The sequence below is a fragment of the Leptonychotes weddellii genome, chromosome 1 (assembly GCF_054177405.1).
Source record: "Leptonychotes weddellii isolate Sample4059 chromosome 1, ASM5417740v2, whole genome shotgun sequence".
Taxonomy (NCBI): Eukaryota; Metazoa; Chordata; class Mammalia; order Carnivora; family Phocidae; genus Leptonychotes; species Leptonychotes weddellii.
The window spans coordinates 125,254,916-125,278,311 of record NC_138369.1 but is presented as its reverse complement, the minus strand read 5'-3'; the positions used below and the strand labels follow the sequence as shown (position 1 = coordinate 125,278,311).

Below are 23,396 nucleotides of genomic sequence, written 5' to 3'. Positions count from 1 at the left end.
CAAACACTCTAGATACTCAGCATCAGATAAGAACGGCAATGATTTCTGTTTTCTTGGTTCCCACTCCCTCACCTGGGGAAGGCAAAACATAAGTAATTGTCCTGAAGGCTGGTTAGGTTAAAGATGGGAGAAATCCAGAGTATTACAAAAGCATATAGAGCAGGAAGACCCCCTCTGGTCTAAAGGGACAGAATTATTTCTGGAAGCCAACATGGCAAAGATTAGAAGTCTGACGTTGGGAAGAGGTCTGACGTGATGCCGGAGAGTGGGGAGAACAATGGATGGTGAATTTCAGGAAGACTGAGGAATTGCTGAGGAGTGGTGGAAGGACGTACTAGGAGGATAAGAGGAAAGGAGTTGGAGCTGGATGTTTGAGGTGAAGATTGCAGAGGTGGTGCAAGCCCATGTATGCCTTGGTAGTGGGTTGCTGGGTGGGGTGGAGGAAAAGGCCATTCCAGGCAAGGATGACAGTCAGCTGAGAGCTGCTGCTGGAAGGGTTATACCAGTGGATGCTGACCTCACTAGAAAGGAAATGGGGGTGGGTAGAGAGGGAGGAATGGCTGTGCTTGTTGGCTGCTATTTGTGCTCTGTCTTGCCTCGACTCCCTAGACTGTGCATCCTTCCAGGCCTGCATAAAACTTGATTTATTCTATCAGACCATCCCTGAATTACCCAGTGTGATACATGCCTCCTTCCTTTGATCCCATAGCATCTAATGGCTCATGGTATGAGTTGGTGCCCAATAAACATTATTACTTTTGTGAGGCATCTCTATTAGAAACAGACGTGTTGAGCCAAATGAACTCTCTGTTTAACCCGGAACTATTGTTATGCTCCAGTAGTTCGACCGGTTGATGTGCCTGTTCTGAAAGCAGTTTTGTCTAGATAATAACAAGTCGTGGTTTTCATGTTGTATAAAGCAATGGAATTTAGAAAAAGTTTCCACTCATTTGTGCCAAAAAGGCAAAACTACAGCTTTTTAAAGTAGTCACTTAATGTTTATACTTGCTTTCAGTTTCTGGCTATAGTCTCACTTTTCTGTAGATAAACCTGCAACATCAAATGAGATGCATGGATTCCAGACAGATGCTTCCAGCGTCTGGAATCAAGACAAATTATATCACTTGGCTGTCACAGAGAATGCCCTTCTGACGTTATGGAGCAATTTGTTTAATGACACAATTGCTAGGCTGTGGAACAGATGACTGTCTCCTTTGTCGCTCAGAATTCCTGGGGCACTGCAGAGAGCCAAGCAGTTGCAACATGATTGGTGTGTCTGGGTACCTGCAGGCTCGGTGCCTGAGTGGGCATGAGGGCACGGTCTCTATTCCACTGAGGACAGTCAGTTTGGTGCTTCTAAGCTGGGGCGGGGGGCACTATTTTGTAGTGACCATGCTGCAAGTCTTCTTGCTTGGCTGATTATTTTTAGCAGAAAGATTCCAAGCATGGGATGAACTCTTTAAACCTTGTCATCTGCAATATGCTGATGCATGTTGGCTTGCGGGGTCCCCTAAAGAGATGAGTGAGACCCTCCCCACCTTCCAGGATGTCTCAGCAAAAACACAGACCTCTGAGGAGCTAAAGTATAAAGGTGGAATAAAATGACTGCTTTCTAGCATGTATCAGGACGTAACTAGACTGAAGGACTCAGAGGAGAAGGCATCTGTTTGAATTTTCTGGAATAAGCTTTGCACAGTGGCAGTATCGTAGCCAATGAGGTTTATCCGAGGCGCGATTATTGCTAATTGAATTTTCTGGAATAAATTAGGGAAGCTTCCTGGACAAGGTGTTCCAAGAAGCTGGGCTATGAAAAACTAATATGCAGGAACAAGGTCAAATCACTTCCTATATTATCTAATTTCTGGATCAAATGCAGAGTATTGAGGTCTTTATTTTTTTAATTTTATTTTTCACTCAAATATAATTAACATACAGTGTTATATTACTTTCAGGTGTATGATGTAATGATTCAACAATTCTATACATTTCTCAGTGCTCATCAAGATAAGTGTACTTCTTAATTCCCTCTATCTATTCCCCCACCCTGGCCCCCCACACCTCCCCTCTGGTGACCACCAGTTTGTTCTCTATATTTAAGAATCTGGGTTTTTTTGGTCTCTTTTTTCCTCTTCGTTTGTTCATTTGTTTTGTTTCTTAAATTTCACATGTGAGTGAAATCATATGGTATTTTTCTTTCTCTGACTGACTTATTTCACTTAACATCATATTCTCTAGGTCCATGCATGTTGCTGCAAATGGCAAGATCTCATTTTTTTTTTTTATGGCTGAGTAATATTCCATAGATCAATGGAACAGAATAGAGAGTCCAGAAATAAATCCACACTTTTATGGTCAATTAATCTACAACAAAAGAGACAAGAATATGCAGTGGGGAAAACGACAGTCTCTTCAACAAATGGTGCTGGGAACACTGGACAGCCACACACAAAAGAATGGAGCTGGACAACTTTCTCTCATACACAAAAATAAACACAAAGTAGGTTAAAAACCTAAATGTGACACCTGAAATCGTAAACGTCCTAGAAGAAAACATAGGCAGTCATTTCTTTGACATTGGCCGTAGCAACGTTTTTCTAGATATGTCTCCTCTGGCAAGGGAAGCAAAAGCAAGATTCAACTCTTGGGGTCTTTGACTGGAGTACTCGGTATGCGAGAGAATCAGCTGGAGGGCTGACTTTAAATGCCCATTCCTAGGTTCCAGGCCTAGAAATTCTGATTTAATTGATGTAGGGTAGGGCCAAGAAACACGCACTTTAAAAAAACATTATAGGTGGGGGCACCTGGGCGGCTCAGTCGTTAAGTGTCTGCCTTCAGCTCAGGTCATGATCCCAGGGTCCTGGGATCGAGCCCCTGCATCGGGCTCCCTGCTCGGTGGGAAGCCTGCTTCTCCCTCTCCCACTCCCCCTGCTTGTGTTCCCTCTCTCACTGTGTCTCTCTTTGTCAAATAAATAAATAAAATCTTTAAAAAAATAAAAACAAACAAACCAAAAACCATTATAGGTGATTTCAATGTAAATCATCCATAAGCCATTCCTTTGACAACTGCTGGTGTTAAATATGAAAAGGTAACTGGTTTCTGTAAAATGGATGTTGGTTCCAAGGAAAGGAGTGATTTCCTGAGGGAAGATTTAATGGAAGAGCAGTAATTAGTCTCTACTTTAAAGCAGGGGTGGAATTTACTGCTCAGATACAATATAAATTTTAGTTTGAATGTGATCTGCATAATTAGTGCTCCATTTTCTTTGAATTTCTGACTGCTCCAAATTTTTTATTTAAAGCAGGGAAGCTAGGGTTGTCCTTCACCTTAAATTTTACTCGAAGACAGATTCATTGTACAGACATTTCTGCTGCTACTCGGAGAATACCTAGGACAGAGAATTCATAAATTCAGGTTTTGCTTCAGTGACTGGAAGGTGTTCACAGCATTTTAAAATACAGTTTTCTTAAACGTGTTTTGAGTCTGTAACTCAAGACTCATCCACAGAATGAAGCATTTTCCACTGAGTCCACAAGGTGGCGCTCTCCGACCATTCCTGGCCTCCAGGCCGGGCAAGCTGGCCCTGGTGAAGGTGTGTTCAAAAGCCGAATCTGGGGAGATCCCGTCAGCATTATGGAGCAGGCTTGTTTGAATTGTTCTTAGAACATGAAGAATGACAGTATACTCTGCTCTTTTTCCACTTGTTCCAGTCTTGTCTAAGTGCTGAAGGTCAACATTATCCTGTTCCAGAAAAAAGGTCAGGATCAATTTTGAACACAAAAACAGGCTTATACGAAGGCAAGAGGGAAAAAAAGAAAAAAAGAAAAAAAAGAAAAAAGAAATGAGGTCTGAGAGTGAAAAACATGTAATCCTAATAAACACATGAATGAGAAATATTGGGAGGGAAGAAGAGAGAAGGAAGGTGGTAGACGGTGAATTCAGATTCAAAGACATTGAATCAAATATCTCTTGCCCTTTTTCCAAGGTCAGCTCTCAAGGTCAGATTGAACAGCACTGGAGGGAATGTGGGCTGTGGCGTGCTGGTCCAAGTTCTAGGGTTTGACTAAAGAGCTCAAGGCAGCTGGATTGATGGTCATTTTTCTCTCACAATCAATTCATTAAAGTTCATGCAAATATCTGTGATCCAGTAAAATCATATTGCTTTATAAGATACTACAGGGACTTCTTGGAACTCCTGGAAGCTATGGTCTCTGAACTTGGAGACAGATCTGTGAGTCCCTGGATGAGCCTGATGCCTGGCATTGTGCCATGACTGCATCCCTCAGTATCCGTGCTTCTCAGCGATTATGTTTGAACCCTCTCCACGCCGCCCTGCTCCACTTGCCACTCTCCTAATCCCCATAAGCTACAGAGCCTTGCAAGTACATCATATAGCAACCCTTACCATGAGGGCGGGGTTTTCAGCCGGACTAATTTTGTATGAAGCAAATACCTTACATGTGAGCATGAAGGGTGAAGCAAAGTCCACATCAAAATGTAGATTATGCTGAACGAGAAATGATGTTTAAAACAATTTTTGTTTTCTAAGCTTACAAAGACTATTGAGATAAATTTTGAACTCAGGTCCTAAACAAAGTGTCATTTGAAGCATTAAGCCAAAATGAAATTATCAGCTGCACTTCCTAAAGCAGAATGCTATTAGGTTGCAACCTGCTTTTCAAAATGTTCAGTAGCCTGCAAGATAAAGTTGGATACCAAGCTAAGTATTCAGAACTCGACATCAATCTTTCCAGCCCTGCTCCTTAATACTGTCCTATAATAGTTCAAGTTATTTATCTTTTTAAAAAATATGTATCTTATACGGTATCATCTACATTTTTGGGAAGATTTCTGTATAAGAGAAACAAAGAATATTCCATTCAGACTGTGACTGTGGATTTAGGAGCTACCGTGATAGAGCTGCCCAGAGCGAAGAAAGCTGCAGTTAAGTTCAAATGGGAGTAACTATAATGCTTACATATGTTACAAAGAGGATGGATGTCATTGCAAATGTCTGAATTTCTCTGTAATAGGTCTTAGCTAAAATCCAGTCTTCCCAAATAAAAGTCACCCTTTCAACTTAATGATACACCATGTGGCTTCTGTTTTTTCTATCTGGTGAGAATTAGGGGTTTTTGACATCGGGCTCATTTCAATTACCTGGCAGTGTTATTCTGACACCATTCAATGACACTCTAATTTTGATCTATGTAATATACAGTACATTGAAATTAGGCTTCTAAAATGTACATACAACTGGTGGGTTAAGGGGAGTCAGCAAAAAGCCTTTTATTGTCTTTCTCAGAAAAAGTTGTACTGAGTTAATGAGATCTAGGGAATTTAATTCTGGTACAACTGCAGACTTTTGAACTATGAACAGGGAAATTCTGTAATGGTTGGAGTTATTTCTGGAATCCCAGGGCAATCTTTGTGCAGTAATTGGTACCTGCCCATCTTTGCCCCACAAGGTTCTGGCTTTAGAATCACCGAGGACTCACTTGTTAAACAATTGCATCTCCTAAAGTAGAATTTCTCTTGCACAAAGAGAAGAAGAAAGTAACACAGAGTAGATCAAAGGGAGGAATCTGAGTGCTGTCATTTCCCATTTGAAGAGGTCTTTTCACACTGGAAATGAACAGTGCTCCCTCATTATGGTCCCTCTCTTTATTCTCAAAGGGATATAGTTAAGTAAAGAGCTTCTCCCTGTGACTCCCTGGCTCTGGGGCTATGACAATAGGGTGTCAAAAAAATGTGCAGCATCACTGGGAGAGGTTTCCTAGGGGAGGAAACCAAGGCACAAAAGAAAAGAGACTCGCCTAGGATCAGAGAGTGAGTCAATGGCTGAACTGGGGTTAGGATCCCAGTTCCTTAACTACATAATTAATACCCTTTCTACTCATTACATCCTCCCTCAGATTCACTCACTCAGATATCCATTCATTCATGCCTTTATTTATTCAATATTTACTCAAGAAAAATAAAGAAAGCTGTTGTGTCTTCTCTGACAAGTTCTTATGCATTAAGGTACAGGATCCCATTGAACTGAATCTTCAGAGATTAATTATTGAGGGACCTGAAGCTCAGGGAAGTGAACTAATTTGCCCACTTTCGCCCAGCTAGTTAAGTAGCAATACTGGCTTTGGAATTCAACTCCTCAAATGCAATTTTCTCTTTAGCCTTATACCCTTATACCCTTACCAATTCCCAACAGTGTCAGGGATTGGGAAATGTATGATATTTATCGTACCTGGACTGAGGAGCATTTTCTACGATGTGTTAGAAATAAAGGATGTGGTTCCTACCATCAATGAGCTTGCCCTTAACTTGGAGAGAGATGCTATATACATCAAAATTTAAGTAAACCTCTAAGTCAGATACATTATCAAGTTAGTATATAATATTTTATGGGATGGAGAAATGTTGTCAGACTCACAGTGGATGCTCATATGAACTGATGAGTTAGATGGTATGGCTGGTGAGTAAGGCATAATTTGTTTTATTTTCAATTTGTTGAGTGATTAACATGTATTAGGATGGTAAATAGAGTTGGATTTTCAAATGTGGCAGATGTTTGAAATCTTCTTACCATCTGCAAAACAGAAGATTTAAAGAGATGCTGCTCTATATCTTTGTGCCCCCTTTCTTTTTAATTTATAGTGATTCCAGAAGAAAAATTCTGAAAGATGCTTAAAAACTAGGAAAAAGAAGATGGTTAGTGAAAGAAAATCTTGAAGCTCAACACATAAAAATTCAAACTTGTGATCTTATTCCTCATGGTATCTGTTGGCAGTATTGCCCTGTTCAGTGAATGGTATTCAGACTACCCCATTATTCCAGAAACCTGGAGATCACTGTTGACTCATTCTGTAGTTCCCACCCCAAACTGCTCTGCCCACTCAGTGTAGTAATTACTACACTGCCACCACTTTAATCTTATTTCTTTTGCCTAGACTACTGCAAAATACTCCCAAACAGTCCCCTTCCCTTGATATTTTCCAAGATTGCAGTCAGAGTGATTTTTCAAAATGCAAATATTTCCACTTTATCTCAACAACTCTTTTTTTTTTTTTTTAAAGATTTTATTTATTTGACAGAGAGAAACACAGCGAGAGAGGGAACACAAGCAGAGGGAGGGGGAGAGGGAGAAGCAGGCTTCCCGCCGAGCAGAGAGCCCGATGCGGGGCTTGATCCCAGGACCCTGGGATCATGACCCGAGCCGAAGGCAGACGCTTAACGACTGAGCCACCCAGGCGCCCCTCAACAACTCTTTTAAAACTTTAGGTTCCCTATTGCTCTTATGACAAAGAATATTTCCTTCAATCTTAAAAAGTTTCCTCTTATTCTTTACACTCTCACACCACAAAGTCTTCTTACATACTGTCCCCCTTACCTGTAAAACTGTTTACTTAGTTACCTTTATTCTCAGCCCTTGGACTTCAGCTCAACATTTGCTTCTTCAGCAAAGACTTCCCTGACTGCCCTCTGCTTGTATTACATTCACACACAACTGTGTACTTTTCCTTCTTCACAGATGCAATTTCACATTTAACTTGTGTGATTATTTGATTCCCATCTGGCTCTCCCACCACTAGACTCTGAGCTCAGTTCTGGCAAGAACCAGATCTGATTTTGCTCACCATTGTTTCCTTATGAATAACACAATGTCCAAAACATACCAGGAAATCACTATATATTTGTTGACTGAATGATCCAAGAAAATGGGAATATTCTGATTCCACAAAAGAAAGATTAAAGAGTGGCTTAACAAGGATTTTCATGGGAAGCTGCTTTACACTGAGAAAAGTTCGACTTTCCTTTCAGTTGCACTGAGAATGGGTACAAGCTCTACATTGTATAGGACATAAAGAAATATTGAGATTAATTACCAGTGGGGGCTCTAAAATCCATATAAAGAGTATTGACAGAAGAAGAATGTGTATTAGCAGGAGAGAATAAAGGCTGGGTCTGTGGACTGAAGGTGCTGTTGTAGTCAACAAAGTTACTATTTCAATAAAAACCTTCAGGCAATTTTACATTTTTGCTTAAATCTTAGAACTAACATCTGATCTGATTGCCCTCATACATAAGAATGTGATAAAGGCAGACAATCCCATGTTGGTTTTCTGTGTGTTGTATGATTCTGGAAGACCCACTGCAAAGAACATTCACACATATGACTAGACCCATATACTTAGTGTTGCAGTTGAGTACAAAGTGGCCCAGGAGGGTTGCCTACACTTTATGACTCCCAGGCCCACACTCTCTTGCTTTAGTTGAGCCCTATGGAGGTGCTTCTCTCAGGCCAAACTCATTTTTCCAAAAGGGCTTTATAAAGCCAGAGAGGCCTGTGGTTCCCAGGAGCTCTGAAATGGTGAAGTACATGCAGATGGGCTTCTTTAGTGATACTGCAAATGCCACTGTGATGATGTACTGGTCAAGCATGAGCTTCTTTTGCTGGGATTCTAATCAATTATCTGTCTTCATCATGAATATGTTCCTCTTTAGTGATGTCTGCCTGATTATAGCAGCAACATTGTGCTTCTCTGGGTACTCTGCTCTGGCTTTTGAGCCTCCTTCTGAGGGTGGAGCAGAAGACTTATTAGTGAGTGATCTGACTGCACTGGCATCAGGAAATAAAAAAAACCCAGGAATCCCTGGTTCTACCTCTTGACTGATAAGCACAGCCAAATCTATTCTGTTTTCCTGGGGATGGCTTCTTCTAGATTGGTTGCAAGTTTTCAGGAAACTTACAAAGGGCTAGCCCTTTGTAGCAGTTTTTACCTTCCCCAATCGATTTAAAAAATGATGAGTGCAAGCCTTTGGCAGTGGATATGCAGATGAACAGGACATACTCCCTGTCCTCAATCGTTTTAACATCTGTAAGAGACCTTCAATTAGAAGGTCATGGATGACAATTATAATGTCAGAGAAATGAAGAAAGTACAAAGTTGAGAAACATATCCAGTTAGAATCGGAGATACTTTCATCGTATATTTGAGATTTTTTAAAAGAATGTTAGGATCTCATCAATAGGTGAAAATGAATAACATAGAATCCTCCAGTTTGAGTTGCCTAAGAAACAAGTCAAAAGGTATGTCCAGAAGGCAATTGGATATGAGAGATTCAAACTTAGGATAGTTGTAGGTTTTTGAGAAAAAGGTTGGATTCATCACTACAGAAAATATTGTTTTGGTTAATTGAAGTGATACGACTGCCAAAGAAGAATAGAATTCAGAGAATACATTTATTCAAGGACAAAGGAAAGAAGGAGAGACAGCCTACGGAGCTGAATGAGGGAGTGGCGGAGAGTAGGGGAAAGTGCCTGAAGTTCAAGGATGCTGGTGATTTTAAGTAGAAGGGTTTTATTCAGCAATGTTTCCAGATTAATGGGAGGCTGAATAAATAAATAAATTTGGAATGGAGGCTACTAGCAAATATTCTCCTACTCTTTATAAATTCTACTGGCTTTTCCTTGAAACTTCTGGCTAAAGGGCAATGCTGCTACCCAACTTGTTCTTTATACAAGAAACAATTTTCTTTTTAATCACCTTATATTTCACAGATGCCTTGTAATACCAACAGTACTTTTCTGCTTTCCTAATGATCTTGAGACTGGGATTGTCAGGGTTTCATTGTCATCTTTGCAGCTCTGCTGCCTTCTTTCTCCAGGCACTAGCCTCCTTAATAATTTCTCATTCCTCCTCCTTTCCCAGAGAGTTCTTTCTCTTCCCTCTGCTTATCTGTGACCCTTTCTCCAGCATCTCTTGCTCCAAGGTCCTTCTGATGAGTCTAAGACACACACTGCAAAGATGCAATTCAGATCATATTACTCTCATGCTTCAAAACCTCTATTGCCTCCCATTTTTAAAGAGAAAAGCCTGAGCTCCTTGGCACTATGCTGCGAACTCACTCAGGAATGTTTTTTGAATGAATACATTAATCTTTGTGTCCTTCGGCACCAATCTGGCTTGTGGTGGGTCCCCATCTTTGTGTTCTCCAGCACCCAATACAATGTTGGGAGACACAGCTCTGTGTACGTAGTCAGCAATCAGAAAATACGGGCTGCATTCTAGTCTTTTCTGGGAAATGTCATCCTAAGCATAACTTTACCTAGACGTTTGAACCTTTAAGCAAAGAAATCGTTAATCAAGCAAGCTACTCAGAAACAGACATAACCTTAAAAGCTTATCTTGTAAGTGCAGTTATTTGGGGGAGCTAACATCTGATCTAAACCAGTGGCTCTTCTAGCCCAGCTGCACATTGGTACACGTGGGAAGCTTTTTACACCTACCAATGTTAGAGCCTCATCCCAGACTCATTAGCTCAGTTCATCATCATTCCTTTCAGCAGAAGTTCTCCAACTATGGGCCCCACATCAGCAACATCAACATCACCTGGGAACTTGTTAGAAACACAAGCTCTTGGCCCCACCTCCTACCTTCTGAATCAGAAATCTGAGAGACCCAGTGATCTGTTCTAACAATCCCCTCCAGGTGATTCTGATGTGTATGGATATTTAAGTACCATCAATTTTCAGTACTTAACTTTGACTTTCTCCCACTGTATCCAAGGGAGCACAGCGAGACACAAAAGAAGGTATTTCTCTCTGTCACTTCACTACAACAAAATATATCATTTGAGCCCAGAGGGCTTCTATTTTTCATCAGTTTATGTTGGATCACCACCCAGAATGAGAGTGAGCTTCTTGTTGGGGCTATGACGACATCATCCTGGGGTCATGATTTCTTTCCCTTGGAACCCCAACACTCAGCCGAGGGCCAGACATGAAGTAGGTGTTCAGTAAGGGCAAGAAGAAAACTTGGAGGAGTACTCGGGCTAACTGAAAGAAGCAGATGCATCAGTTGTGGTGTGTTGTTTCTTTAAGTATTCTTTTTAAAAATACTGGGGGGGGGGCGCCTGGGTGGCTCAGATGGTTAAGCATCTGCATTTGGCTCAGGTCATGATCTGTAGGTCTTGGGATCCAGCCCCATGTCAGGCTCCCAACCCGGCAGGGAGTCTGCTTCTCCCTCTGCCTCTCCCCCTGCTTGTGCTTTCTCTGTCTCTCTCTTTCAAATGAATGAATAAGATCTTTAAAAAAAAATAAAAATACCAGGGAATTATAAAATTCAGTTAGGCAAATGTTATTTATCATTTGTGCTTCAGAAAACATGATTAGTAAGTTTAGCATGGTAACAGATTGAAAATCATTCTGCACTGGGAAAACCACAGAAACAGGTCATATCAGCAGAGATCAAACAGAACAAGGAGAAGGAATGCTTATTTTGACTAAGGCTTGGTATGCTTCAGCAGTAAAGCAATAGCTTATTTCGCTGTTCAGAGTAACTTGCCTTTAAAAAAAACCCCAAAATTTCTGATGTGGAAAGATTTAAGGAGGTAACTAGATAAGGTTCCCTCTGTGACAGATGAGAAAAGTAAAGCTCAGGAGACTCCTCCATGGTGCTCTGGCTGAGCAATGATGTCCTGGAAACAGAACTTGATTTCCAGTACTTTGTCCTAGCACATGGCCAGAACAGTGCACTGCCTTCCTGAAACTTGCAGATGGAGGAGGCCATGAGCTTGGTGATGATTACAGTGAGGAGCCCAGGAGTAAGGAGCCAGAAGGTCAGGGCTCTTTCAGAGACCTTTGCTAATATTTCCTTTCTCTTATAAGTGGCTTTCAGTCTTGGAATTTAAATTCTGTTTTTCTTTTAAAAATAATTCCTTATTTAGGGGCGCCTGGGTGGCTCAGATGGTTAAGCGTCTGCCTTCGGCTCAGGTCATGATCCCAGGGTCCTGGATCGAGTCCCGCATCGGGCTCCCTGCTAGGTGGGGAGCCTGCTTCTCCCTCTGCCTCTGCCTCTCTCTCTCTCTGACTCTCATGAATAAATAAATAAAACATTAAAAAAAATAATTCCTTATTTAGTATTCAAAGAAATCAAATCATTTTTGTTTTGTTTTGTTTTGTTTTTAGCTAGTGTTGCTCTAAATGAGAAAGAGATCTGAGTTAAATGCAGGATATTCCCCCTACCTTCCAGCCTTCCATGTTTTCTCTTCTTGAGCTTTCAATTTGTGGTGTAAAGATGAGAACATAGATCATAGAACATCGGAACAGCTATATAACCCCTTATCCCACAGAGGAAAGTGAGAGCAAGAGGAATGGGACTTATCCAAAGTTTCACAGATGGAGTTAATGGTGAGAATGAGACAGAGCCATTTCTCCTAATTCTTTCATCAGTGTTCTTTGAACCCTTCAGCGGCTAAGATGTATCCACTGAGACGCTTGCTCATAGATCAGAGACACAGCTGGATGAAAGAGTACTGCTGTCCCTACTAAATGCAGAGAGACTCCACCATGAGTTAGTTTATCCTCTTACTTTTTAAAAAATTGTTTTTTTAAGTAATCTTGACACCCAATGTAGGGCTCAAACTCATGACTCCGAAATCAAGAGTCTCACGCTCCTCTGACTAAGCCAGCCAGGTGCTCTTTTCCTCTTGCTTTTGATGTCCTGATCATGGGGGTTTTAACTAACCTACTGTGATCTGGAGGGAAGTCCTTGGGATGGGCTTTCCAATCACTGCTGAGTCAGACTAGTTTTTGACTAGCAGTGACTGCTGCTTATGGTCCCTAAAGTCAACTCCACAATCCATTCTCTATTCCTATAGGCTATAAGTGAAATCAAGTAGAACAAATAAGAACTCAACAAAAGTCCACTCTACAGTAATATTAAATCACAGAACACTTGCTTCCTTTCCTCTCTGCCAAACATACACGGACACACGTGTACATGCACACATGCACACATACATGTGTACACACGCATGAATGCGCACACAGGCACAAGCCTGCTTCTACTTGCAGCAGAATGGTAAAAAGTGTGAAAGCTGGGTTCAGGCTCCCTGGGTTCAATTCCACCCCTACTCTTGACTTGTGATAAGATTTTGGGAAGGTATTTAACCTTTCCAGGCCTTATTTTCCTCATTCCACAAAAAGTGTGGTTTGTTTCACAGTTTTTTTGTGTGTGTGTTTAAAGATTTATTTATTTATTTGTGTGTGTATGTGAGAAAGAGAGAGAGAGAGAGCACGTGTGGATGCAAGCAGGGGGAGGGGCAGAGGGAGAGAATTCTCAAGCACACTCCCTGCTGAGCATGGAGCCTGACTTGGGGCTCCATCTCACGACCTATGAGATCATGACCTGAGCCAAAATCAAGAGTTGGACGCTCCACGGTCTGAGCCACCCAGGCCTCCCTGTCTCAGTTTTTAGGGTAAAACTGATGTCCTTTACCTGCACTGATCAGAAGCTTCGGGTTCATGGGTTCTCACTTGCACAGACCCTTCCACAGCCCTGGGAGGGGCACTAGTAATGTGTTCACATGCTCACAGGTTTTTGTAAATTTGCAAAAGTAGTATATTTTAACCACCATTGGGTAATATTGCCGGCTTTTCCCTCTGTCATCTCCTTTGTCACTTGTCCCCTGTGGAAGGACAGTAGAGCTGTTTCTGTCATTTTGGGGATCTGGCTAAGAGGAAGTTGAGTTGGGGATACATTTAAATTGGAGTTAGTAGGATTATCATCATGTATGCTTACAGTCACTTCTGAGTAAATCCTTATTCGAAACACTCCAACTGCCCACTGTGCTGACTTGGTGGGGGCATGGCACGGAGGTCAGGGCCCAAGATTGTATTGTGCTTTGAAATTGTTCCAGTGAAGGAGAAATGAACAGAAGTTAGTTTGGGGGAAATTCTTTCAAATTTTACAGCTCGTATAGAATAGAAATTGAGTTTGTCTTTAAATTAAATTTGACAATATACCTAAATATTTACAGGACATTTAACAATAATGAGTAGAAAAACTGAATTAAATACTTTTTAACTATTAATAATTAAACACAAATCAATCAAGTTAGAGGCAAGATTGAATAATTTATTTTCTCTTCAGAAAATATTGTAAAATTGTTACATGAAGAAACAATGAGAGCATATATAGACAAAAATTATAAGGAATAAGTATTAAAGCTGTACCTGGATGTTGTGATGATTAGGTTATATGTATATATATATATTTTTTACAAATGTGTTATTTGGTCTGGTTTCTTATTTTATTTTTTAATTTATTTTAAATGCTTACTAAGTAATTCTGTATATTCTCAAATAAGGGTCCCCCAAATTGCATAAGCTCCAGTCCGTACAAAACTTGGCTGTGTTCCCATGATTGACTACTTGTGAGAGGTTAAGGAAGGTACTTTCTGGGCTTCATTGTTTCCATTTATAAAGTGAAGATAGGATGAGATTACTCCTAAGTGTCTCTAAGGATCTTTCTAGCTCTAAAGTTTTGATTCTGCCTTCTCTCCACAATGACTGCTGTGCTAGGGTCCCCAGATTGCCCTGGAAATAACTGATCTAAGAATGATGAATCAGTGTCCTTTCTAGGAATTCCTTGAGTGGAACATATCGGGGGTATGATGACAGCTGGATTCTCCAGTGTTTGGTGATCTGAAAAGTACCATTCCTGGGAATTGCGTGGGTGATCATAGTATTGCTAAAATGATTTGGCATCCTCAGGAAGCCTACAAATTCTACAGACCACTCTGGTTCATTTCACTGAGGAAAGATATATTAGTTTTCTCTTGCTGCAAAACAAATTATCAAACATTTATTGGCTTAAAATAACATACGCTTATTAAGTTACAGTAGGTCAGGAAACTTGGCCCAGCTTGGTTGGGTTTTCTGCTCAGGGTCTTAGAAGACTGCAGTTACTGTGTCTCTTCTCTCATTTGGAGCTTGGAGCTCTCTTCCAAGGGTCATTCAGATTGTTGGTAGAATTTGGTTCCTTAAGGCTGTAGGACTGAGGCCCCATCTTTTTGGATGGCTGTCAGCCATGACCTTCTCAGGTCTTGTAGACTGCCCTCAGAACAACACTGCATGGCTATCTCCATAGGCAGTTCACAGTATGGCAGGCTGCTTCTTCAAGACCAACAGAAATTTCTCTTTCCTGCTAAGGAGTACTCTTATATAACATAACATAATCCAGGGAGTGACTATCCATCCTATTCACAGTCCCACTCATGCTCAAGAGGAGTGGATTATATATTAGGGGATCGGAGAAGCCATCTTAGAATTCTGCCTACCACAGAAGGGAAAAAGCAATATATTTTTTTAGTTCCAACCATGTACTCCTTTATTTATGTTCTTTTATTGCTCGGAATAATGTGAGACAGGTATGATTATACCATTGTTCATGATCAAGATACCAAGACTTGAGAAATCAAGTAATTTCCCCAAATTTAAGAAGCAGAGTCTAGATTTGAATCCAAGTCTACCTGACTTGAAAGCCTGAGGTCTTTGCAATATACCCCATGGCCTCAGGTATTGATTGTCTGCATAGAAGAGCATTTCATGGCCTGAGCACATCAGCTCACATGGAACATACAACCATCTCATGATGTGTCCTGTCTCTCCTACGGACCAGGGCTTCATATATATATATCGCATGTATATTAATTAATACAGTGCATAAGGCAGAGCTTAAATGATAAGCACCACCCCTCCAAAGTTTTAAGTTGTCCAGCTTTCAATTTTCAATTTAATATAGCAAATCTTTCTTGAGCTTTCCATGTGAAAAGCAGTGAGGAACATAAAAATAAATCGGAAACATGTTTTGAACATGGTTTTTATAAAGAACATCATGGCAGAGCACTGAATGCAGTCAGGAGACCTGGGCTCAAGTGCCTTCATTACCAGTCACTATAGCTTTTTAATTGTTTTTAAAGATTTTATTTATTTATTTGAGAGAGAGAGAGTGAGCAAGCATGCAAGTGGGGGGCTGGGTGGAGGGAGAGAGAATCTCCAGCAGACTCTGTGCTGAGCATGGAGCCTAATGTGGGGCTCGATCTCATGACACTGAGATCATTACCTGAGCCAAAATCAAGAGTTGGACATCTAACTGACTGAACCACCCAGGAGCCTCACTTCAGCTTTTTAATCCTCAGTTTTTCCTGCTATTTAATTCTCTTATAAGGACACTTAAGAGGATCAAATTCAATGATTTATGGGGCAATATATTGTTAACAGCAAATTATTGCCATTCAGGTTTTATAGAGTAATACATACAGGCTATTCAAGGGAAGCATGAGGGAAATGATGATTCTCTTCGACTGGGGTGATTTGGCAGGTTCCTTGGGTGAGGTTGAATTTGGGCTGGGCCCTGTTTTCATGTCTCAAAACCCTTTGAAGAAAGTAGGGCTTATGTAGAATGGGGAGAATGCTTGCCATTTAATTTGACCATATTTATGGAAATATCTTTGGATATTGAGTCATTTCTATGGTATTGAAGACCTGTATTTTATATGCAGCTCTGATCCATTTAATTACTTAAAATTCACTGGGTGCCTTGTTGTAACTACAGTGATGATCACTTAAGTGATTTTCAATTTGAGGACCCCCTCTCCACAACATTTCTAAGCACATTAAAAAAAAAATTTCCAAGCTCAAATTATTTTTCAGAGGGTTTTAAAATCATTTCCCTCTTAATATCTTGCCTAGTAAAATGAACAAACAATACTTCTTTCCCTTTGAATAACACAAATAATGGTAGAACCAATGTCTATGCAAGTTAGACAATGTATTAATGTAAAAGTGAAATGAATGTGTAAAAAAACAAAATGCAGAATTGGTTTTGTTTTGTTTAAGCATGACACTAGAGGCTTTCTATATGTGTTTTTCTCCCTGGAAGTATTAGGAAGGGCTTCTTGGAGGAAGTGGTTTGGAAGAAGTGGGTACTGTGATCTGAATGGGCAGAAAGGACGGAGGGGCTGCTCACTCAGGTCGCCGGGACCAACACAAGCAAGGTTGTGCATTGGGAAGAGGATGCTGTCTGGAAAAGAGAAAAGGATAACGGGTCTTACCTGAACAGAGTATTGTGGGCAAAAGATACCGTGCCTTATAGGTTAAAGCACTTTATCCTTCATTCCATAACAACCCGAGCAGGAAAGCAGGGAGCGTGTGCTTATCCCCCTCTTACAGGTAAGGCAAGAGATGCTCAGAGATGCTTAATTAGCCACATAAAAAAACATTTAAATGTTTTGTAGACCTTCTGATTCTTTGCTCTTTCGCCAGCTCACTGGTCTGATTATGGATATTATCCAGGAAGAAGTAATAGTTCTTTGAATATAAAAGTGGCATGACAAAAACAGGATTTTAGGAATACTGTATGAAAGAGAAGGAAGGCCTAAAGGATGAATATGAATGCCAGGAAAGCAGGGATGTTTGTCTTGTTCATGGCTTTACCCCTGGTGCCTAGTGTGCTACTTACCCTAGGTGGTCAGAAAATATTTGTTGAATGAATGAATGATAAAGTATTGTAATACTGAAAATGCATTTTCTGGTGGTCACGTTGATCTTTTCGGGATCCTGTGGTGGACTCCTAAGGACTAAACTTTTCCCCTGGCAAATGTTTACCTCTAACAACATGCCTTCTCTCTGGGATACCGCATAAAGATGGGAATCCTGACTCTTTGCAACTTAATACTGTTTTTTTGTCATCTTTTGATTAGAATGGCCGTTCTTAAACTTCCATTAAAAAAATCCATGAAAGAGAACCAGTGTTCTAAGTGAAATTTAAACAATTGATATTGAGTAATTTACTCAGTGCTTCCCCTGCTGTAGACCACATGGCCTCCCCCTCATAGACTATGCACTCCTGTCCTGGTTCATCCATAAGGTTCTCTTTGTGTAGTATCCCTTCCTCTAGGTCTACACTATCACATGTTCTTCCACGTCCTATTTCTTCTTTAAAAATAATGTATATTGGGGAAAGCAGTTTCTGGTTATACTTTTAAAACTTGTTCATTATAGAAAATGTAGAAAATATAAAAAAAATATGAAGAAAACGTCAATCTTTGATAGTTACCAAATAGAGATAAGTACTATTGATATTTGCTGTTTGCACATCTATTTACGTAAGTTTATCTTTCCTATATACACATATTTCCGATATATAAACTCACATATAAATTCTCATACATAGATACGTATGTGCAATATGCAATTTGAAATAAAATTGAGATCTATGAGTTGTAAAGTTTTGCATTTCACATTTTCTCTGAATAGAGTATTCCATTTCCTTTTTTATTTGATTTGGTAATATGATTCTTAAAAGATTATTTCATATTTCTTTGTGTATTAGCATACTTTTTAACTCTTAATTTTTTTTTTTTTAGATATTTAGGTTGTTACCTTTTCAAAACATCTTACATGTTCCAAATTATCTTATAAAGTGGTTGAACCAATCTTACCTCCCACCTACTGCGCATGCCTCACTACTCCTAGCCAATCCTGCTCTTGCCTTTTGAAAGTATGATCTGAGAATAGCTCATTTTAAATTGTATTAAGAAGGTGTCTTTTTTTTTTTTTTTTGACAGAGAGAGAGACAGCGAGAGAGGGAACACAAGCAGGGGAGTGGAAAAGGGAGAAGCAGGCTTTCCGCTGAGCAAGGAGCCCGATGCGGGGCTTGATCCCGGGAACCTGGGATCATGACCTGAGTGGAAGGCAGACGCTTAAGGACTGAGCCACCCAGGCGCCCTGGTGTCTTATTTTTTTAAGGCCTGTAATTCCTTCTTCCATCTGAATCAAGATTCCCACAGCACTTTGAACACAATTGTAATTGTTTATCCTGTAGTATGATTATTAATTAAGTTTTGTTATCTCCATTAGTACTTAGGGCAGGGTCTGGAGCATACTTGTCAGTAAACATGGAAAGTTGGTTGCTGAAATAAGTCCTTTGAGGAATGGGAATGAAGGGTGAGAGATGATGGGCAGACAGACAGGAGCTCAGTGGGGCTGCCAGATGGGTGTTTTTGGAAGCCTGCATGAGGAGATAGCAGTGGGAATAGAAAGGAGGCAACAAAGAGACAATGTGGGGATGACATTGAGCAAAGTGTGTCTGTGTGAAGATGTGTGGGCCCTGTGCCTGGCGTTATGTGAAGAAGAGGTTACAGTCAAAGAGAAAGCCCAATGCTCTGTTTAGTGACCAGGATAGGTTAAGGCTGTTACCTGATAGCTGGTGGTACAAGTTAGGCCAGTTTGACATATTCAGTCTCATGCTTCACCAACATTTCTAGATAATAAAGAGACTAGTCTAGGTTATATATTTTTTAATAATATATTGAGATTCACATATGTAAATAATTTATGGCCTTTATAAAGTCAAAAAATTTTTTGAAGTCCTTTTTTAATGTGTGGAGTTAGCATTGGCTAGGACGCAGGCTAACCTATTTAGAGGTGTTGGAAATGTTAAAATTAAGAAAGGAAGGTATTAAAACCACAGTTCATTCAGGTGGGAGAGGAGAGGTCTCAGGAGGTTGTGAGAGTCCATTAGCGGAGATTTTCAAGAAACACTTGGGTCATTTGATGAGGAGTTAGGCAATTTGGACTTCCAACCCTAGGATTCTGTGATTCTATCAGAATTATTTTGGGGCGCCTGGGTGGCTCAGTTGGTTAAGCGACTGCCTTCGGCTCAGGTCATGATCCTGGAGTCCCGGGATCGAGTCCCGCATTGGGCTCCCTGCTCAGCAGGGAGTCTGCTTCTCCCTCTGACCCTCACCCCTCTCATGCTCTCTCTCTCATTCTCTCTCAAATAAATAAATAAAATCTTTATAAAAAAAAGAATTATTTTTGTTCGGCAGGTTTTATATTTTGAACTGATTTGTCACATTTCCCTTGTCATTTTTTATCATAAGAAGTAGGATAATGGTATAAAGACAGCATCTTGATTTTTTTTTTTATCCATTTTCTAGACCTATTCACATTAGAAATACAGGAACAAAGTGGTCTATACTTTTAAAATTCTCCTTCCACTTTTTCTTTTAATATAGTTTTACCAACAGGGAATAAAGCTATTTTGCTTCTCCCCTTTAGCTAAGATCTAATCAGCTCCTTTCTATTTTGACTTCTAAGAAAATCCACCTGATACAAACCTTAAATTGAAACGTTTCACCTTACTGTTTTCACGTGCCACCAGTCTCTCTATTCGGGCCCTGGCTCTTCTGTAAGTCTGAGGTTCATTGTGGGTGGTAAAGGCAGAGTTTTCCTTTGTTAGAGTGACTCAAGTAATTTCTCCATCCAGATCTCCTTTGTGTTGGAGTTCTAAGATAACTCATGTCATCCTCTGTTCCTGTGCTCCTTGGGCTGACAGGGTTTCTTCAAACTAATGGCTGGTGCTTGGGGAGAGCAGTTTGACTCCATTGTAGCTTGGGACTGGCAGGCGCCTCAAATATCTCTTGAAATAAAGAAGTGTTCCGTGGAATTTAGAAATTATTGATATTGGGCACAGACCTAACTGTTCAAACACCACAGAAATTCGGATAACAAATATGCCTCGGAATACAGCAGGTATCTTGATTCTGTATCGATAGGCATCTTGTCTTCCCTTACCTGTCCTCACTAAGACTCATCCAGCACTACCTTCCTGATAGTGTTTTCTATTAAAAGATAACGGTTTTTAAAATGCTTTCCTTCTTTCCCCCTTTCATCCAGAGCCAAATACATTACCTTCCACCCAACAGGACCTAAATAAATGCATCAAATACCTTCTAGCCGACTTGTGTATTACTCTGAGAAATATTTGTATATTGTACAGGAACTATTTAGAGAGTGGCAATCAAAAACTAAATGGAAAGGTAGAGTGGAAGTCGTTTTGGGCATTTTGTTTCAAGGAAGTTTCCAGTTCTTTAAAAAAAAAAAAAAACTTTAATTGTGGTAAAAAACAGATAACATTAAATTTACCATCTTTATCATCTTTAAATGTTCCATTCAGTAGTGTTAAGTTCTTTCACATTGTTGTGCAATGGAACTCTGGAACTTTTTCAGCTTGCAAAACTAAAACTCTATACCTACTGAACAACTATTCATTACCCCTTCTCCCAGCCCCGGAAAACGCCATTCTACTTTCTGTTTCTCTGAATTTGACTACTCCAGGTGCCTCATATGAGAGGAATCATTCAGTTTTTGCCATTCTGTGCCTGGCTTATTTCACTTGGCATAATATCCTTAAGCTTCATCTATGTTGTAGCATGTGACAGAATTTCCTTCCATTTTGAGGCTGAATAATATTTCAGTGTATGCATATACTATTCTTTGTCTATTCATTCATCCTTTGATGGACATTTGGGTTCCTTCCACCTTTAGGCCATTGTCATTAATGCTTCTATGAACATGGTTGTGCAAAAGGAAGGCTGATTCTCAAAGTAATTATAATACCTCCCCAAATGAGCTCATCTTAAAACTGCTATGACTATTTAATAAAAATGGCATAGTGGCAACTGAGATCATTTTATTATTTTTTTATTTTTATTTTTTAAATTTTATTATGTTATGTTAATCACCATACATTACATCACTAGTTTTTTTTAAATTTTTTATTATTATGTTAATCATCATACATTACATCATTAGTTTTTGATGTAGTGTTCCATGATTCATTGTTTGCGTATAACAAAGTGCTCCATGCAGAACGTGCCCTCATTAATACCCACCACCGGGCTAACCCATCCCCCGCCCCCCTCCCCTCTAGAACCCTCAGTTTGTTTCTCAGAGTTCATACCCTCTTTATTACCATTGAAAATCTGTGTGTGGCTTTGAAGGAGGCATCTGGAATATCTGTATCTAGGTATATTTATTTGTTTACTTGTTGCAAACAATATCTTAAATGACTTTCATCTCGTTTTTTTTTTCCTTGATGGTGTTTTCTGGCACAACACACCAACAGTATTTTTTCAGAATGGTATATAACAGATATGCTCTCAAATCTATAAATATTCTTATCTACCTTAACTCATTAAGATCCACAATCTCTCCCTCTTTCCAAGCTACTGTACTACAGAGGACCAGCTCCTTCCCACACATCACGACTAGTCTGTTCTTTTGATTAGCCCTCACAAGCCTGTATTTAAGAAGGTGTTACTGTGTTTTATGATTTAAAATGATTAGTCTGTGAGGGCTGCTGTTGCTAAGAGTCAGGTGTCTTAGTCTTCAGCAAGAGGTGAGCCTGATACAAGCCTCTTCCCCCATTTATTTCGGTGATCTTGGATATTTCAATCCAATATCAATTGTGAAGTCTTTTTTTTTTTAAGATTTATTTATTTATTTTAGAGAGAGAGAGAGAGCACAAGTGGTGGGAGGGACAGAGGGCAAGGGAGAGGGAGAGAGGGGTGGGGGAGAGAAGCAGGCTCTGTGCTGAGTGCAGAACCCCACTCAGGGCTCCATCCCAGGACCCTGAGATCATGACCTGAGCAGAAATCAAGAGGCAGATGCTCAACTGACTCAGCCACCCAGGCGCCCTTCAATTCATGAAGTCTTAAGAAAAAAAAACATTTTGCTAGGCATTTGGGGTTAGGCAAGATAAGCATACTTCCCGTCCTAAAGGAATTCATGGTCTAGTTGGGAAAACCACTATATATCAGTGTATAAATTAAAGTGTATAGAAGTGATCCAGGCAACTTGAAGAAGGACTAATAAACTGACAGTGGGAATCTGGGAAGGTGTCAAGGAGGAGGTAACATCTGAGTTAGGACAAACACAGGAGAGGTAATTCCTAGCAGAAGCACTGCCATGTGCAGACACACATGGAGATTTTAAGGCATATGAAATGTTTAAGGGAACAACCTCAGATTCTTTATCTAAAGTTAAGGTGCTGGAATAATTTATTCCTGATATCCTTTCTTCTTCTTCCTGTGAGTCTGTAAAATATACAAGTATTGGCTAACGGTTTTTCCTCTCACATTCTTACTGTTTCAAACCCTGACATTGTCACCAGGTTGGGGAAGTGTGGGATGATGCCCGGATTTGGAGTTCCTTCTACCATCTCCTGAAACACTGTTCAATTACGAGGACAAGAGAGAAGGTTCACTGACAGATTTTAAGCCCTTTATATGGTGCTAACGTCCCAAGTAGTGTTTTTTCTTTGTTTTGTTTTTTTTTTCTTCTTTCTGATACTCTGAATATTTTCCAATTTTAAAAGGGAATTCTCTCTGAATTATTTGTTTGAAAACACATAAGTGCAAAAATCAAACATCATTATCAGAGAGGTTATTTTCATCGTAATTTGTTCCTCTTATTTTCATACATGTGAACTTTTATCCTCCCTTACTTCATTCCCCCACTGCTTCCTTCCTTCCAACACACATTTAATTAGAATGCCTACTTCTAGATGGACTCTGAAAAACAAACTGAGGGTTCTAGAGGGGAGGGGGGTGGGAGGATGGGTTGGTCTGGTGGTGGGTGTTGAGGAGGGCACGTTCTGCATGGAGCACTGGGTGTTGTGCACGAACAATGAATCATGGAACACTTCATCTAGAACTAATGATGTAATGTATGGGGATTAACATAAGAATAAAAAAAAAAAAA

At 40.1% G+C, this 23,396-nt stretch overlaps 1 protein-coding gene and 1 pseudogene across 1 annotated transcript in view; both read left to right on the top strand.

Annotated features, from left to right (window-relative positions):
• Nucleotides 1-23,396, top strand: part of FGF12 (fibroblast growth factor 12) — a 528,919-nt gene that overhangs the window by 235,996 nt on the left and 269,527 nt on the right. The window lies entirely within an intron of this gene.
• On the top strand, nt 1,685-1,756 carry LOC115940896 (U4 spliceosomal RNA; annotated as a pseudogene).